We start from the raw sequence: 20,179 nt of genomic DNA on the forward strand, positions 1-20,179 counted from the left end.
TACAGTTGTTACACTCACTGCTTGGATTTAGAATCAGATGTACAGTAAAGCAAACCTGAATGCCAGGGTCTGAGTGAGCGTATTTTTGATAGGAAGGTTTGCAGCCCTTTTTCTTGTGCTCTAGAATGACGCAGCTGTTGTTTGATAAGAATCCAATTACGCTGTGAGAGTGCAGTGTTCCAGTATCTGTGTGGTTGGAGGAACAGGAAATCTGTGTAGAATCTCCCATTGCAGTGTGCAGTCATTGAATGTAATCCATCAGCCACACTCAGTGACAGCTCTACCATTCGTACACACTGCAATGTGTGCCAAATTGGTGGCCTGTAATGCGTAAAGGATTGTCTTGGTTATCCATTGACCCTTTCCCTGTCTCTCAGTGTTTTTGCTTATCAGTAGCCAAAAAGGAACATGTCTGGTGTTGACGCAAATGAATGACTAGAGTACTAACATTATTCCGCTCCCATTTTATTGTAATTGTTGGTCTTTTTAGATTGTAAGGAAATCCATAAGATAGGTAAAAGGAAAAAAAAAGATTTTAAAATAAAATTATTCTTAGAAACACACTTGTTATTGATAGGGAACAATTACGCTGGAGTTTTCTCTCAGAAAACTAAAAAATGCAATTTACCTTTGAAACACTTTTTGACGTAGACAAGCCAGTGATTTCTCAGATTCTTGAATCATGGAAACTCTTACGGATTCCATGATTTCTATTGATGTTTAACACTATTATTATCTATTGACCTGTATGCACAGGTCAATAGATAATAATATTCACAAAGACATATTGTGTCTTTGTGAATTTCAGAGTAGAATATAATGTCTATCCCATTACAAAGCCCTAATAGCCTAGCCCCCATCTTCTCTGAAAGAGCTTATTGTTCTCTATTATGCCACTTGAACTGTTCTTTCACCCTCAACTTGCCTACAGCTTTCAGAGTTTCAAGATTCAAAATTGGAGGCATTATTTTTTTCCTTTTTTAATGGTGTCCTTGTTCTGTAGGGGTATAGAAAAGAGAAAACTGCAAAGTTTCAAACTAAACTTACCAAACCTATTTGGTATCATAAAGGAGGAGTATTAAGTAAAATTTATTTTTTTAAGCCTTATATCATGCTTTATATCATGCTATAATGTTATTCCCTCATCGGCTTGTCTGCCTCCGGCTCATTAGCTGAAGGTAGAGTGTTGGAAAGAGCAGGAGCTTCTCAAAAAGACAGGCCAATTTCAAGGTGAAAATCCAAAGTCAATTTTATTTAAAAGTTAAGTTTGAGATATACAGCATTTTATAACAAGTGAAGGTAACATTATTGCTTGATTGTGCTATAAATGGCCACTGTGTGCCTGGAAAGAACAAAATGTTACCCTTTTAAATGTCATTCTTCTGTTACTTTTTGTATATTTCTAATTTCTCCTTTTTTCAAACATAACTCGCCACAATGTTAATCTGAAGCAATGACATACCAGGACAAAAAAAAAACAAAACAAAAAAACAACAACTCGAGCATGCCCACATGTCCACATGCCCAGTTTCCTGAGGACAGAAACATTATGTCAATCTGTTAATATGCGGTCTTGCCTTGCTCCAGGTAGACACTATGAGCATGAAATTCCAATATACCTGTTTACACGACCTGGCCTCAGGTTTACAGTCTGTTTGAATTGTAGTGCTGTATAGTTGAACAGTATAATATACCAGGCCTTCTAGAGTGCATGCAATTCATTTAACTGCTGCACACAGCTTTACTACTGTATGATTTAATGCAATGTAAGTGTAAGAATGGAAGTGAAGGAATAAAAGGAGTGTTAAACTGAAAGAAGGAAAATTTAATTATTGAAATGTTGGGAGAAAAAGAGGAACACAACAGGGGAGAATCCACAGGGTTTGTAGCAGACTTGGTGAGGTAATTACAGCGTGCTCCAACTTTACATCCATCTTCAGCTGCACATATGGCAGTTCTAGGCAAATGGACAGAATCTGCAGCTGTTCATTATTTTCTGTTTCTAGTCCTTCTGCCTCTTTTAGAAGAAGTCTTATACAGATTTGGAAGATATATAGGCCGACACATTTATTACAGAGACACAGAAATTCATAGCGGAGGTGGGAATATCAAGATGTAAAATAGAACAATTATTTTTCATAGTGCCGCAAATGTAACTTTACAAGAGGGTAGCAAAAAGGAAGGAAGGAATTTGAACATCCGGTTTAAAGCATAAATCATGAAAAGGACAAAGTACATGTGTTGAAGAAAGGGGGAAATATTTTTTTGAATGACAATATATGCAAAGTACTATATGCAGCAGAAAACCCCCCAAACCGCTTTTACCGCATGGTAAAATGCTGTGGTGGAAACACAGCAGATGAGAAGATGAAACTGACAAAAGCTGAACATACTTGAGAACACAATCTCACCCAGAACTTTTTCCACTTAGACCCCAAACAAACAAACAGCTACAAAGGAATGATTTAGATCAAAACGTATCCATGTTGAAATACGTTTTGACCTGAATACGATTGAGAATCTGTGGCAAGACTCTGTAAAAAAAAACAAAAAAAAAACACCGTTTACAGATGTTCCCCATCTGAGGTTGAGCTGTTTTACAAAAATGTAAAAAAAAAAAAAATTAACTTTATATATTTTTCTTCCACTTCAAAACATGCATTAATTTGTGTTGGTCCTTCACACAGGATCCCATAAAAAATATATCAAAACTTGTAGTTCCAACATGATAATATAAAAAAAAAAGAAAAAAGGTCAAGAAGCATGAATGCGTTTGTGAGACATCTCATTAAAAACAAGATTTGTACTTTGCTAAAATAATACAACACAATTCATAATGATGATTTAATTTAAATTTGCCATCATTTTGTCTCCAATAAATACTCATGTACTGTGACTGCACAAACATGTTTACACACACAAGACATGCAAATGAATGAAAATATGTTTCTGAAATCTGATTGTGACTAATATGATATTAATGTGTGAAACTCACAAGCAGTTCTGTGAGCGTGGGTTAAAGAAAATCAGATGGTAATGGTATTTCACTCACAGATTATCTGGATCAACTTGCCAAATGTCCTTATCTGCTAAATCTTAGCTGCACTTGTTGCCACTTTTCTGAAGTGGCAAGAAGTGGAGATGAGTGGGCTGAAAGGAAACATGTAATTAATTTGTGCTGTAAGTTTTCAAAATGCAATTCGTTTATCAACACAGCTGAAACCTTGACAGTAAAAAAAAAAAAAAAAAAAAAACAGAACAAAAACAACAATTTCTCTTGCTTCTCAAAGTGAACAAATTTTTATGTAGATGATTCTATTATTCGTCTGTTCATCTTTTCGACATACTGTTAATCCTCCTCTGAGGGGAAAAATACTCACAGTGATACCAAACCTATTTACTGCAGAACTTAGATACCGGTACATAAAGTGAATAAAGCAGAAGTATCAAACGTGCCCTCCGAAACTTTGACCTCTGCTGAACAGCTGATATGGTTTAAGTAATAATGATTAGGGCATTAAAATAATCTGATGCAAAATCTTCAACATATTGACACCCATTTTACATCGTGGTCGAATTATGTTTTTGCTCATGAACAGAAGATGAAAATGAATATTCTTAGCACGTCATTATCTCATCAGCAGAACAACATGTACTGAATCAGTTGCAGATGAAATAGCACTCCGACAAATCCAACTGCATTTTCCCCAGAACAGGAGGAACAAACTACTTTATCACTTCATGTTCAGGTGTCAATGTGTCAAGGGTGAGGGTATAGCATGAATGACTGATTTATGTGTCGTTCCATATTTTTCTTCCCTTTGCACAGCACAGTGGACTGTAGATCATAAATCCTTGACATTACAGTAAAATGACATTCTGATGTTATGCCCTGCCATGGTTATAAATGAACAAGCTGCGTGTCACTTGCTAGCAAAAGAAAATCTATCACTGCTTCTGTTCAGTGACAAAGCCAATATGTTCTCACAGTGGTTTGCCAATGAGTCAGTGTCTTTGATGAAACTTGACTTCACAAGACCAAAACACAGTGACATGTCTTCAGAACAGCAGGAAGTTGGCAGACTTTAAACCCACAGTGTGCGATTTGTGCTTGTGTGACTTACAGCATCAAATCCCACAACTTGGGAGTAGAGATGTTATACAGTTATTTACAAATGGCGTGTTAACGTATTTTAATACTACATTCTTTGCTGAAAATCATTTTCACATTACTTTTTCTTTTATCTCTGTGATTAAATGGCTCTGAGATGAAATGCCTCTGCACTGAGAAGCTAATACTTACATGAATTCATCCAGTGTACAACACTGACAGTAGCAGTTCACACGTTTTTACTCATATCTATTCTGAGTGAGTTATTTAGAGAAGTTGTCTTTTAATTGGTCAGTCCATGGGACAGGCTTTGTATGTGTGTAAGTCTCAGTTTGATAGTCAGGGTATGCGAACCTTATTTTTAAGGTTCACAGACCCTTATTTATGGTTTGGATTCTTCTTACAACTTTGACTAAACTGCTGTAGCTGCTGCTAAAACATGATGCAGTCTTGCTACCATTTCCCACAGTGAAAATGCTGTGCATAGTTGATTTGCCATGTCAGGATCACATCTTATTAATTTTACCTCTAAACCAACGACTGCCATTTTGGTCTTCTATCTTCTATGACTAGTGTAACATTTTTAGCATGTTGGCTTTGTGCCCTAAAAGGCTTAAGGCAAACTGTACAATTCATGTATTTTTTCAAAGGTGGCTTTCTGTCCCTCTTGCCTTAAGTTTTGATTTGTGAATCAGACAGCTGTTCACAGATTTATTGTTAGGATGAAAATCCTAACAATAATTAGTTCTCTGCAGCTCCTTAAGTGCTGCCTTTTGATTGCTCCCTTGATTAATGCTCCCCATTCCCAGTTAGATAAAGGAGACGACCTTGTCTTGGTAGACATACTCGTTCATCTTAAGACAATGTATTGGACAGAGTTCTATGAGATATCACAAATTTTGCGTTGTCTGTAATCCATCCCACTCCAAATTTATCCACAACTATATCCTCACCTGTTTGGTGTTTTTTTTTTAACTTTACAAAATCTCTGAGACCTTCACATAACAGCTGAATTTATGCTGAGATTAAATAAGTAAAAGCATACAGTGATCTGAGTTTACTAAGACTCAAATTAGGGGATTTCTAAGGGCAGTTGGTTGCACTTGATTTTATTTGGGACTATCAGAGTAAACAAAACAAATGCATGCTACTTTTCTGACTAACTTTGTCAGAAATTTGGTATTCTTTTCCTTGTACTTCAAACTTTGATGGTTAGGGTTTAAATTATTGAAGTTTGTGTTTGTAAACAGATATTGAAACTGCATGAATCCCTTTGCGAGGTGCTGTGCATGGGGAGTAATACGTATTTATCATGGAATTACTTGCCAATAACAGTTTCTTAAAGGTTCTGACTTACTCATTAACACTGCTGTTAATGAGTAAGTTCAAATGGCATAGATTTAAAAACATATTTCCTGGACTTTTTTTGTGGAGAAAACAGTTTTCAATGTCTTCCGAGCAAACGTTATTAGCTAAGTTAGTCATTTTATACGTGAAATGTGAACTAGCAGCACAACTAAAAATAATCCTGTTTTTATACTTCACTTCAGATTTTCTAATACAAACATGGTAAATGCAGTTGTTCAGTTAATCTCAATGTAGTTTTATTTTCATTATCAGGTTGTTTGAAGTAACCCCTTGATGGTTCAGTGTGAAGAGAAACAGAGCTATGGCATTTCATTAAGAAGCAATCAGATGTAAATAGCCATCTGGAAACAGCAACGACTAGCTAATTAGTGCAAAAATAACAGACATTTCCATCTGACGATAAAAAAATAATGTAGAATTCAGCTTCTTTAAGGCTCGGAGCTCAAAGACTGTTTTGGCAATTACTAAAATGTTTTTTCTTTTTTGACACTATGGAGAATCGTGATGAATCTTTCTTAAAACTTTAGTAGGTAGATTAAAGTTTTAGGTAGATAGTAGATTTATAACACTATTCAAAATAGCTCAGGGCTTACACATACAGAGAATAGTAAAGAGAAAAGACAAAATTAAGCAACAATTAAGAAACCTTTTTGAATAATACAAAAGGACTTAAAAGGCAAGAAAAATCTACATTTCCCACAAACGTAAAAGGTGTCAGTAACATAATTTAACAAATCAATAACATTCAGTACTGAAGTACTCTAAGACATTATGCAAAACCTAAAGTTTAAAAAGCATCTAAACCTTTACTTCTTTTTCACAATTATTCATTAGTGTGTGTACTTCTCAGAGAAAACTATGAGGACGTTTGTATTTGCATCCTGATAAAAATCAAAACCAGAAAAGACGCAAGCAACACAAACGATTTAAAGTCATTCAACATTACGCTGATTCTATTATTTGTTTCTAGTTGAACACTATAATAATGACCATATGTTTCAGTCACAAATGTTCAGACGTGGAAAATGCAAAAAACTCTTGTTAAAATGTGTGTAGTGATGGATGCTAAGTCTAGGGTGGCCTTTAGGTTCCACGGGTTCCAAATAAAGCAAAAACATTTTATATTCACACGCCTGCCCCTACATTTGAGGTAGCAAAATGCTAAAACATTAAAACATTCTGTTTTTACACTACAAAGCCATGCTGCTTCCTGTTATGTAATAACATTGTTTTTGACCAGCCTCGGTCAAAGAGAATAATATATGATGGTGTAAGATTTTTAAAGGAAGATCACAGGGATTAGCCACAGGCTCTTTAACAAACATGATGGTCTGAGGTATGTCATTTTTAAAAGGTTAGTCTTCAATTATTACAAAGAAAAACTTTTCTTTCCCTGAATGAGTTGAGCAATTTTCCTTAGCTTCCTTGGGAGAAAGAAATTAAGAAATTCTTCATGTTTCATATAATGAGAGTCTCATAAATTGTAAACTCCAATTACAACCCACTGCACGAACTTAATTTGCTGGTACAGATCTGTCAGCAAAATAAATGCCCTCTGAGACAAAGTGAAAACATGATGATTGCTTCCCTTTGATCTCAAATGCATATGAATGCATCTGCACTGCGCAGTCAAGCAGAGTTTTCGCCCTACAGCCAGAGACATCCCATAGTTTTACTGTGATACTTTCATATGGTGTCAAACTTTATCGAAAAACAAAAATAACATCTATCACAAATACAAAAGTCAAAGATCTGTAGTGTTGATATTAAAAAAAAACAAAAATTCAATTTGCATTTGCTTCACAATTTTGTGAGCACACAGCACTAAAGATTTAAAGGGAAAGTTAAAATGAATCTGTCATTGTGGGAGTAAGATCTCATAATGAGTAATTTTGGAGAAGTTAACTCCATAATTTTCCTTTATTTAGTTAGGCAAGCAAATCTAGGTTGGGAAATGAATTGTTTTTTTTTACAGAATAAATGTGAATGAAGCATTTTAGTTTGTTCATGTTAACCAGACTATGGAGAAAATTTAACCAATATTAATCTGTCTGACTGTTTCTTTAAAATTATAAAGACAAGAGAACATGTCACTCAAATATGGCAGATATGTACTCATCAAAAAAATCTGAAAGTATTGTAATGAGGTATGACACTTGATTCATGCTTGATTTTATATGCACTTCACAATAATAATAATAATAATAATAATAATAATAATAATAATAATAATAATAATAATAATAATAATAATAATAATAATAATAATTTAAAAACAACTGGAACTGTGACAAACAGGTCAGGACAAGAAGTCACACACCGTAAAGAGTGGCTCCTTGCACTCAGTCTAGGTTACAACAATTTAACCTTTAAGCTTTTTGCACATCTTTATCAGTAATGGCAATAATTTGGAGAACACACAGATGTACATTACGCATTCAAGCTATATTCGGAAATTGTGATGACAAAATTAAGAAAACTGCGTTCTCGTTTCACTGTATTAAGTAACTACAAAAATAAGTCATTCATCGCTCCATGGATATATTCTGTTCTGATGAAATTCTGATCCATCTTGGTCTGCTTTGAGAGTTGCAATCACCGCACATCAAAAAGCGACAAACCAGACCAGAAACTGATCCTAATTAAAATGAAAAATATATTTCCCTTGTAGATATCATTAGTACCAATGGCAATGCATCATTTATCATTTATTCAAGTAGGCAAATAGTACTTTTGTTTAAGTATTAAAAATCCTAACAAGTACTCCCTGGTAATACTTAGAGAGTTATTAGGGATGTCCATGTCAGATCTTATGTATTGGCTTTTATGCAAGACGTATTTGATGGTCAGAATCCAGTCCAACAATTTTCTTAAACAATATTCTCATTCTTAGGTGTCTGAATATTGATTCTGATGAATAACAGTTCTGTCTTCACTGCATTGTAAAACCACTGACTTTTGAAGAAAAGTTTGTGGCTAAATTAAACTTGATATCCTTTTGTGTTTATATCAAAGTAGGCATCTACATCGCCTATTCTTCAATGACTCAAATCAGCATTTGACAAAAAAAAAGAAAAAAAAAACAATCTATCTCATATGTGATACCTTATGCAACATAAAAAGTAACAATCAAGTGGAAAAGGGAAAATTTAGAGCCAGCACTTCAGACATTATAGCACAGATGACTTGAGGATGTTTTAATATTTTTAATTACAAATTATTAATGAATTATATTGGAAAGGGATCCATAGGTTATTTTGAAATAATTTTAATTTCTTGATTAGAGAAAAGTTTTGCTAATGTATTTTTAAAAGTATATTGATGGCAATATCTTATTAATGATGTGAATGGCCAATTTACAAAATAGTACCTCTGTTAGACACGTTTTTATGTTGCATATCAACCTTTATCTCACTTCAATAGCACAGATATGTGCAAGTTTAAATAAATGATAGCGTTAAAAAGGCTATGCTGGAGCTTGTTACGAAATGTGTTCTCTAATTGCTGCTGCCACTAATCTGGAAGAGCTGAGTAGGGAAGGCATGAGGGAGGCAGGGAGGGAGGGAGGGAGGCAAGGAGGGAGGGGTGCTCTGTGAGGTGAAAGCCTCACTACAAAACTACAAAAATGTATTATTGTTGTTAATATGTCAACAGGAAAAAAAGGTAGCTTAGAGGAAAGAAAAATCTCTATATTTCTTCTGCCATGCAGGCATCATGTTGACAATTTCTAATTACTGCATGTGCTGCGCAAACCCCCTGCTTGTTGTTTTTGACGCCCTCTTTCTCTGGAGTGACAAGCAGGAAGTGACTTTTGCTTGCTGGCAGTTCTTTAATTTCCCTCAGGTAATGTAGTAAAGTGATTTCATTGCATCACCTAAAGAGTCATTATGTGTCATAACTTCTGCTCTAGTATGTTAAAGACAAGATTGAATAGAAAGAACAAAGAACAAGACACAGATCTGTGATCAACAAACCAAACAAAGTCCCCGATTTGAAAAGAGATACAGGAAATGCACCTAAATTAAAACAAAAACCTGCTGAACCTGCTGTGCCATGGATAAAGCAAATATACTGTTAACAGTACATATCACTGTTCTTTACCCTGTTCTAAAATATTTACACAAACTAATGTAGGTATTGGTTTTATAAGTGAAATTAATATGTCATTAACTGCACAAATAAAGCACTTTGTAAAAGTTTGCATTCTTCTTAACAAAAAGAAAATCTGGCTTGCAGTAATACCTTCTAATACCAGTGAAACATGCCAAAAATGCAAACCCCCTGAGTGCATGAGGCTTATTAAGAAGGGAGCAAGAACTTGGTTTTGAATTATGAAGGAATAACTGAACTGACAGGGACAAAATTGCATTTAAATCGTATGTTACATTCCTAAAAAACTAAGAAAGAACTAATCAGTCAACTAACCACTTCACTTAAGCAGAATACAAGTTTGGGGCCCTTCTTCCTGTTAAGAACATGACCAACTTCAACCAGGGGAGTCAGAAGCTTGGGGGTAGGGGACAGACTGAGTAGGACAGGAGTGGCTGTTCACCAGCCGCTGGTGCCTTTTATCACTCTCCTGTACGGCTTGTGGCGACTTGACTGGCCTGTCATGGTTCTTATTTTAACTGAAGATTGAGAAGTATTTTACTTTGAAAAATAATTTGTTTTGGAAAAAACAAAGTCAACTTCTGCCTCTGTTTGAATTCTTTCCAGAGAAAGTTTAAGAAAGCAGTCACTGATAATTGATTAATATTTGCTGAGACGTCTTTGTGAACAAACCAAGCACAAACACAAATATTAAACTAATTTTATGAATCTCTATCGTGTTACGAAAGTTTATTTCTAAAGAGCTTTGTCTCTTACATGTGCCGTCCTAAAAAGGTTCTGTGCAGTCTTCGAGGTAATGTGACTGAATAGGATCTGTCATCCTGTTTGCAGTTTTAACTAAATATTTGATAAGCCAAAATACCATTTTTGTCAAACTCCTTAATGCACTGGCTAAGATTCATAATGCTTCACTAGACTTTACTTTCTATAACCAGACATGACTAAAACTGAATTGGAAGGTGTTGAAAGTTGCAGTATGATTCGACATCCTCCTATTTACTAACAGCAGTTATTTACATAAGTCTCTGACCAGGAAATCCAGTTGGTGATTCATTTTATTACTAATCCTAATATTAATAGCTTAATGCCTTTAGCATTCATTACATTGTTATAAATTTTAATACTTTGGCATTTCAATATTTTTTATATATTTGTTGACTGTTGGTACAGTCAATGTTGTCCATTTTAAAAACTGGACCTGGAATTACTCACATGAATATATAATTTGACTACTTACATTGACGTTAATTTGACTCTAATTTATTCAAATGACTGACTCAAATGGGACATGCTAGTTCAGTATTTCAACTTCCACTCAGGAAAATGCCTCTCCCTACAACACTCTGAGAATTAACCTGCAAGAAAATCTTGAGCATGTTTTATTTATTCACTCAACTATCATTACTCTGTAGCGACAAGGACTATTTTTAGTGCATCAATTTTCATAAAGCTATGGAAACTTTTTGCCTTCATAAAATCTATTATTTTTATTTTAACATTTTACACTTGGTATGTCTTACATGAGATGGGATGAGATCTAAAATCGGTACAATAAGACAAAAACCTCTACTCTCTTAATGCCAAACTTACAAGGTCAAAACATTTGTTAAATCTGATATTAAACCACACAACACAGATAAAACAAACATTAGTTTGCTTGTTTCTTCAAGAGTTCAAAAAATAATTCAGAATTACAATTAACAATTATTTGAATCATGAAGACAGAATGAAAATGTGTAAAAAAAAAACAAAAAAAAAACCAACTCCCCCCCCAAAATACAATGCCTTATATAGTATGTACAAAATCCAATAAGCAGATTTTCATCCTTTTGCTGGCTCGTCTGACTAATCATCTGTCATTCATACATTAAGCCTCAGAGCTCTAAATCAGCAAATCCTCTCATAAATCTATTGTACCAGTGCTGTTGCAACCTGGTTTGCAAATTCAGAGACGGTAATAGCAGCTGGTTGACTTAAACCTCTTAACACATCAGACCTTTAAGAAATCATGGGTAAAAGGTATTAAAGAAGAAAATTAAGTAGTTTAAAGGTGCAAGTCTTGCTACATCTTTAATGTGTGTACTTTAGAAGTACTCATTGTAAAGTACAAAATTAAAAGTTTTTAATCTTCCTTAATATGTAATTTTTATCGTGCGGTCACAGCCTTGTACATTTCTTGTTTCCAGTGTCACATAATTCTCTTTGACTGCCCCCAACTGGGTAAGACAACTGGGCAAAAAATAATCAGAAAGCGTCATGTTACGCTTCAAGCATTCTGCATGCTCAGGTGAGTGAGGTTCACAAAAAAACCTCACTCACCTGCAGGTTTTCTGCACAGAAAATATTAAGTACATTTTGGATTAAATAATGTTCTCATTGGGCCTTTGTTCTCATTGACGTCTCAGACACAGTTGCATTTATTCTGCAGTGGTGGTAAACATCTGTCTTATACATAATGCAAGCAGCAACACTCATGGCACAGAACTTCTCAATATGCCCAAGACATCTGTGGCAGCGAAGCTTATCTTGTGAGTGGATGATAAAGTATAGAAAGCACAGAATCACTTTTGGTTGAGAAAATAAGGGACAACGTAAACAACTGTCTTGCGCTAAAGTTATGTAAAAATATTTAGAACAGCCTTTGTTCAGCCTATTTAAAGCTTGGGTTGTTACAGATGATGGAAATTCCTTCAAAACCGAGGCTTGATTTAAGTGGCCTTTTATGATTTCCCTATGAAACTATTTTAAAGACTGCAAATAAGGGATTAGCTACTCTGCCGCAAAAATAACAAACTGTAAATTGCTTTTAATGAACAACTTGATCTGAACATCTTCACTTTTTCTCATCATCAGACTCACGCTGAAGTCAGGGGGCCTGTCGAGTCGAGAAACTGCATGTTTATGTATACGTGTCAGAGAGAACAGCTGAGCGATTTATTACAAAGACCACACTTGGTTACGTGGCCATTGTTCCCCTGACAAACTTCCCTACATTCAATCTCAGGTTTTCACTAAGTATTACAGTCTCTCATCTATTTTTCAAAGGAAATTTAAACAATACAATCCCAACAGTGGTGGCTTCTTAAGAGAAGTTAGAACATTCTGTTTAGAGTATTAGTCTTGATAAAAAGGGCCTGTCCAGAACAAGAAATGGCCAATAACCAGAACAATAAGATACATACTACGGTACAGACACTTCAAGTGAAGAATGAATGTAAACAGAAACAAAATAATTTTGAAGTTCTTTCATTCAATTAGGGTTTTTACCCTAGAATTTTGGCTATTAAACTGAATGTATGAATATATTCACTACCATCAATCGTATAGAATCTAACGAGGCAGCAGTCAGGATATTTTTTTTTATAGATTGTAATTATTCAACCTCTCCAAGTGCCACAGCACAAATGCAATTTAAAAAAAAAACAAAAAAACAACACACATCTATCAGTGTGCTATTTGGAACACAACACCTGCTTCTGTTGCTGTTTGTGGCTCTGCGATTTGTTAAGTCTGCCAGAGCTGGTTGAAGCAAAAAGAGGAGAAACATCAGTTTTATCTGGGAAGGGAAGCTGAGCGTGAGGAAAAAAACAGAAGTGCAGGTGGTTGCAGACGTAAGGGAGAAAAAAAAATGCTGGCTGCAAGTTACTGCCTGACTTCCATCACCAACCCTGGACCTTAGGCTGACACTCAGTCAGATAGAAAAATAAAGGCATAGCTCTAGTGAGGAAGACAACTGAAAAACTAAACTATGTTTAGAATTTTGACTCCAACTAATGCTGATGTGGTGGTGACTGAGCTCACACACAAACATTTCAGTCATACATGCATACACTCTGAGCTGTCGTTTTATTCACGCTCAATCACTCACATCCAGTGCAAATAATGCAGTAACAGTCATGTGTAAGCATGCGGTTTTTCTGCAAACAAAAAGGAAGAAGAAGTTGACATACGCTACCTCAGTGAGCGAAGTGAGGTATGGTTCCCGGGAGGGAGTCAAAGATCATCCTGCCGGTGCCATCTGTCAAGTGGGCTGGCTACAAAGGCTGTAGAGGGAAGTGTCCCTCTCCCTCCCTCCTCTTTATCCCCTCAGTTTCAAAACAAACTACTGTCTTGGATCAAAGCAGAAAGCCATGCTCCAGGAGCAGGGGTATCCTCCCCCAGCCTTGAAGCCAATCTGAAGCAGCTTAAATCCCCAAAGAAAAGAAAGAAAAATGCTCCTCCCTGCCCGACTTGCTCCTGTTCTATCTGCCACCGCACAAAACCGTCTGTCCGTGTGTTTCTCCCGTCTGCTCTGCTTCTTTCCCTCCCCTCTCCCCTTTCTGATCCCGCTCCACTCACACATTCCGCTCTCTCGCTCACTCTGGCAAAGCACACTGTACCCACTGAGGCTCGCACAGACTCACAAGCCCCGTCCTGTGCAGATAAACATATGCAAATATCACAGATAAATAAACACATTCACACAGACGCACACATTCAACCTCTACAGGCAGGGTTTTGTGGTCTGCGAGGTTTGCTTCCGCCCCCACTGTTGTAGTCACATAAAGCAAAAATATCATAGCTTTATATGTGTTCCTGTCAATGACATGATCTGGAAATGAAAACTGAAAAGCCTCTACAGCTAAGAGAAACACATGGTTGCAGCTTCGGTTGCCAAACGATTCTCACACATTCAACCAGGAGAGTTGTGTGTGTGTGTGAATGCATCTCAAAGGAAGTGAGGAAACTACTGCTGTGATGTAACAACCGATATCATGACAGACTTGAAAGATTGTGTTGATTTCTAGAGAAAATCCTATTTTTTGTCATGATTACATAAGACAAGCCACATTGTGTGTGTGTGTGTGTGTGCGTGTGTGTGCGTGTGTGTGCGTGCGTGTGCGTGTGTGTGTGTGTGTGTGTGTGTCTTTGTGTGTCTTTAAGAGTACAGAGTAAAGCAACACTAAGCGTAACTGCACGCTCTCTAAAGATGTTCTATTTTCAGCCTCCTGTCGTAATGCACAACAGAAGAAAGAGGACAGCAAGGCTCTATTATGAGAATCTCCCCTAAATCTGCCCCCTCCTCCTGACACCAGCGCTGCCTCCACCTTCTTATCTCTCTCCCTCCATGCTGAAAGCCTCCACACTTACAGGAGAACAGCAGGGGGTGGGGGGGATGCCGTTGTCAAAGAGATATAAATAGTCTGCAAGTGACCTGATCCATTGATGCTCAAGCAGCTAATGACAGGTAGAAAGTAAACTTTAAGTGATATGCTGGGAATAGTTTGGAGTCGGGGATGGAGAGGAGTGGGGGGGGGGGGGCATAATCCAGTAACTTGTGGTGCCTTCATGAACAGATTTACTTTTTCAGTTTAATTAAAAATGGATTTGGACCAAGCTAATAATGTGACCTTTATCATATAAACTAACCATATTAGTGCAGATAAAACTGTGCAGCACACTGGCATTTTGAGCCACGATTAAATTGATAATGAAAATCCAGAGACTAACATAGTTTACAAAATGACAAATCCAAAACTTATTTTGATTCTTCTCTCCTTGTCCTCGTTCACCATGAATAACAATGACTATATACAAATATTTACTGCTTTGGAATATGGAATAAATGAAATACAGTAAAATATGCTTTACTGACGAAAAGAACTGATGACATAACCTACGAAATGAAACATTGGAGGTTTCTGACAGCAAATTAAATTGAACAAGTCAATTTATTTTAGCACATTGAAACTTAATAAATACACGGTCTTCCAATCTTGTTTTTCATTGAAAAGAGGTGTAAGAAATTCCGTATCTTTATGCAAAATTGTATTAAAGGAATATGTTTGCTGAGGTGTGACTGATGGGTCCAACTTTTTCTCTCAAGCTTTTAACACTCTGACACAATTTTTCCAGGAGGACACTAGAGCCTTATTACTGGCTCATGAGGGAAAACCTTGCTATAATGCCGTGCCAACTTGATCATGTGACCATTAAATAAATAATATTATGAACCCAGGTCCATGAGAGATTTAATGCAGATCATGTGCATAATTAGACAATTACCAATCTATGTTTTATTTCTCACACTACTTTGAAAAAAGAAAATGGTCTTGGCGCTTTGTGAATATGTTTAAAAATAAATTAGTTTCTATATTGTGTTTGATTTCAAGTTAATTTTTTGCTCCATTTCCTCAACAAATGATCTTGCTTCTGATTATCCTGATTATCAAGCAGTCACAATAACCCCATGCTTACAAATGTATTATGAAGCACAGACAACAACACTTTCGACAAACTCTGGATTTATTTCAATTGATTTTATTTATTTGGTGAAATTTCAAAGCTAATGGAAACCTAGAGGTCTAGTTCATGGTCAATTATGAAGAATCAAATGAGGGGAAATTCACTTAAAGTCAGTCCAATTGATTTACACAAAATCCTGACATATAGTCAGATTCAGATCCATTTATGCGCAGTCCACGTCTGTCCAAATGATGATGCGGTCAATTTCAGTTAAACTTGAATTGCATGTTGTTAAACGTTATGTAAGGAATCCATTCAGTTATTCTCTTTGTACCCATCTCTCATTGAGGGCAAGAATGCATTGATAATACTACTAACCAATAAATTGTTAAAACAGTCAATACACATCAACTATGTTGATAAGGTTCCATTTATTATGGTTCAAAAGCAACTCTGAAAAGAAACATCTTAAATGTATTTAAGTGCTAAGCCGTTCAGTGACTTATAGACTAATGGAAGTATTCTGAAGTCTTTTTGTTTCTAATGTGTAATCTACAAAATAGAGATTTGAAATAAAAATATCAAAAAGGGGCTAATATCTAAAAAATAGTGACCTTAAATTATTTCGGTACCATTTACAAACAGATCAAAGGTATGATTGCCTCTTTGGTAGTTTATATATGAGCTTGCAGTAGCACCTCATTTAAAAGGGAAAGAAGCATTTATTATGTCAGGTTGTTTTACGGTGAATGTTATTGTGGACAGAGATATATATACATATATATATATATTTTTTTTTTATTTTAAATAAAGATAAAATAAAGACTGCACAGAAATGCAAATGAAAATGTATTTTTAATATAATTTTGAAATTGAATATACTCTGAAGCAAGGCTGAATCAAACCATATCCATGCAACCGATTTTGTTTGGTGTGCAAACTTTAACTAATGTAAGAAAATATTGGTTCATAACACAAAAGTCAGTATCAGCTTGACTTTTTTCTGTGTGCTAATTTGAAAAGGTTATTTCAGTGTTTTTAGTAAATCTAGCAACAGTTATGCAACAAAACTGTTGCAACAAAAACTAACTACATTAGAGCCAACTTTGGTAGATAAAGTGGGAATCAGTTCAGTCAAGATAAAACTTATTTAAAAAAAAAAGTAAATATAAACAAGCTGTAGTTGCAGCATGTAAAGCTACACAGCTTTTGTGTTTTAAATATGAGTAAAAATCTGCCTTAGAAAATGTGTTAGCTAAAGGCAATAATAATACCAAGAGAAACACATTTGATTTGCATATGTAATTATTCTTTGACCAAAAATGGAAGCACAAATAAGAACCAGTAGAGACCTTGATGCTACACTTCAATTGACTTATGTTGGTTTATTAGAGTGATAACTGAAAACTGCTTGGAATGGTCATCCCAGTCTTAACCTCAGCTGTGTTTTGTTACTGGATTTCTGTGCAAGGCACTGAATGCTCATAACAAATAAACATTTTCAAGAAGAAGGGGCTTCATTAGTGAAATTTGCCCCAGGCAACCTTGGGCCAAACATTGGTCATTGATTTTATGTTGCAATACATATTGTATGCTTTGGTGAAGAGATGTGCAGAGATGCCTGGTTGTACGTTCGGCATGATGGTAAGGCAAAATGTCAACTTGTGTCACCTGGAGAGCAGAGAGTAGAGCCTGATATTGAAAAGAACGTTTTAACGTGGTTCAAACATCTGATTGGAATGCCTCCGGGGTGCTTTTCAGGCCACATCTTCCTGGGAGTAAACCATATATTATATATGATGGGAGAGAAATGTCTGGCTCTACCACCTTAGCTTATTGCCCCAAGCTGCTCGACTTTATATAAGAAGAAGAAAAACACATAAACAAACAGATGGTGTCAGAATAAAAAGGAGTTAAATGTAAATGCATGTAACTCTTTTGCAATTTTTAATTGTGAAAGAAATTGTAATGCATGTGTCACTTTTATTCAACTTCTAAATTGCTTGCACCTTTGTGTTAGTTTACTATATAAAATCTTAATAAAATACTTTTAAATTTGAGGCTGTAATGTGAAAAAAAAGGTTTGTGTATGAAAACTATGGAAAAGTATTGTATTTTTTGGGTGGGTGCACTAAATGGACAAAGCAAATTCTGAGCCACTGCAGAAAGGAGTTTTCAGGTTTACTTTGGTTGTATAATGGCCGCACACTTCCAAGCACAAGACAGAACAGTTAAATATTTTATATGATTCTTCCATGCTGTTGCCCGGATTCAGAAAATTAATAATCTGGATGTGATTTCCTACTGTAGGGCTTCTGACAGTTAAAATGTTCTGCTGTATTTTTATTTTTTTTATTATTCGGCAGGCATGTAAAACTACTGCACTTCCTTTAACTAAGCTTGCTTAATTTTATTTCGATTTATTATTCATGGCAACAAGGGAGTGCACTCAAAGCATCTTCTCATTTGTAGTCTGTGGCATGTCTGTCCCTTGTGAATGCGGTTAAAAAGCAGTTTTAATTTCCTTTTTGCTATTTTCTATTTATCCTTCGGAGCTAGGGTCCATACACTCTTCTCTGTGTGTGTGTATGTGCTGAGTTGTTTGGTTTAGCTAAAGTTAGGAGAGTATTTCTCAGACACATGAGTTAGACCCTGTCCTGATAACGACCCAACTTCCTACCTCTGCGATGAAACAACCCTTTTCATCAAAACCTGAGTTCTTACAACAGACAACCTCACAATAATTTATAGGAACAATGCATAGATCCATTGTGCCACCATGTGGACATCAAAATGCACCACACCACAGATACAAAAATGGAAAGAAATGAGGAATAAATAAGAACTTTTATGAACACAAAATTTTGTTTATTTTAAATACTTCCTGTTTAAAACTAATACGTTTTTCATTGGTTTCCACTTTCCTCAGTGGAGAGGAAATATCCAGAGAGAGTTTGACCAAGCCGCAACCCGGGGAGTTTTTTTTGTGTTTTATCTTCGAACTGCACCAGATGCAGAAAGCGAGGTGGAGACTAAATCAATTTTAGCTGCATCGTCTCATTAACTAGGGCCCTTGGGTGAGCCGGGCTCCATGGTGATGCCCTTGCAGGAACAATGTGGTGTCACTTACAGGAGAAGCGAAGCAGGAGACTAGAAATGTAATTACAGGTGTTAAAAATCCCTATCTTTAGCTTAGTTTAAAGCAAAATGTCATCACTTAATATAACCGCTTAATATTTATTGTAGATTGTTACCAACGTCATTGAAGAGTCTTGCTTTTAAATTGATCTTTAAACCTTCAGCCCCACCTAAGAAGGCTGCTGCAGTACAGCTTACAATTCTGTGATAAAAGATAGATGAAGATGAATATGCTTATTCAGGTTATTAACTCAAATGAATAATTTAAGGCTTATTAATAAAAAAAATATCCTAAAATAACTGAAGACAGACTTATTGTGCAATCACTGATTAACCTTCACCACTTGCTGCTGAAGAATATGCTATGCCTTTCCTGCCTCTTAGTACTCTTAGTATTGTGGAAACATAATTATATTCATCAAACTGATGGGCTAAAAATTTATTATAAAAGCCTACAAGTACTGAGATAAAGAATTAATGGTATTTGTTATTTTCTGATGATTCTGACATGTAATACAGGAGATTTTTTTCGTGTGCTCGTTAATCTGTAGAGAGATTTCAATAGCTACACTAAAACCATAGACAATAATTAAAAGATCTACCTATTTTCAATTTCAAAATAGTTAAATGTTTTGCTAGATTTAGCTATCCTGCAAACGATAGTAAGATAATTAAATCTTACTATCTTTTGTAAGCTTTACAAATGATAGTAAATCTTACATGAATCAGATTTTCTATTAAATCCATAAATCTGTAATCCACTGTAATTACAAACACCATTCTTGAAAATATGCATGTATTATAACTCCTTGAAAATGCTAATTTTGTTCCTTTACACTATTGTCATCATAAGGTATTATTTACTGAATAAGTTTGCTGGAATATTTGGCTACATAAGAGGCCAATGCATTGGCAGCTATTGAAAGAACTCCTATCTGATTCATCATGTGCCTAACGACTGGAGAAAAAAAACCATAAAGCCCTACTAGTAGTTTATTTGAAAAGAACAAGGACTTCAGCTTCTCCTTTTTATTTCTGGAGTGTACATGGTGCAGTGAACCTGAAGCTCAGGACAGGAAACTACAGAGTACAAGAAATCTCTGTGGCACTTCAGCAAGGTCAAATGTCTGCTCTTCTGCCTCTGAAGGCTGCAGTCCCTTAGTGTATGTGTCACCCTGCTGTGGATGTTTAATTAGCAATGGTGTCTTGTGCCTCTTTCTCACTTGT

At 35.6% G+C, this 20,179-nt stretch overlaps 1 protein-coding gene across 8 annotated transcripts in view; it reads right to left on the bottom strand.

Moving 5' to 3' along the window:
* Positions 1-13,877, bottom strand: part of gramd1bb (GRAM domain containing 1Bb) — a 97,358-nt gene extending 83,481 nt beyond the window's left edge. For 4 of the 8 annotated variants that reach the window (XM_017308232.2, XM_008425943.3, XM_017308231.2 and 1 more), the window contains exon 1: positions 13,545-13,876. The gene's annotated coding sequence lies outside the window, so the exon portion shown is untranslated. Of the gene's footprint in view, positions 1-13,544 lie in introns of all 8 variants that reach the window. The other 4 variants (XM_081614248.1, XM_017308230.2, XM_081614249.1 and 1 more) reach the window with 2 other exon arrangements.
* Positions 13,878-20,179: the final 6,302 nt, after the last annotated feature.

Source organism: Poecilia reticulata, chromosome 13 (assembly GCF_904066995.2).
Source record: "Poecilia reticulata chromosome 13, P_reticulata-male-v2, whole genome shotgun sequence".
Taxonomy (NCBI): Eukaryota; Metazoa; Chordata; class Actinopteri; order Cyprinodontiformes; family Poeciliidae; genus Poecilia; species Poecilia reticulata.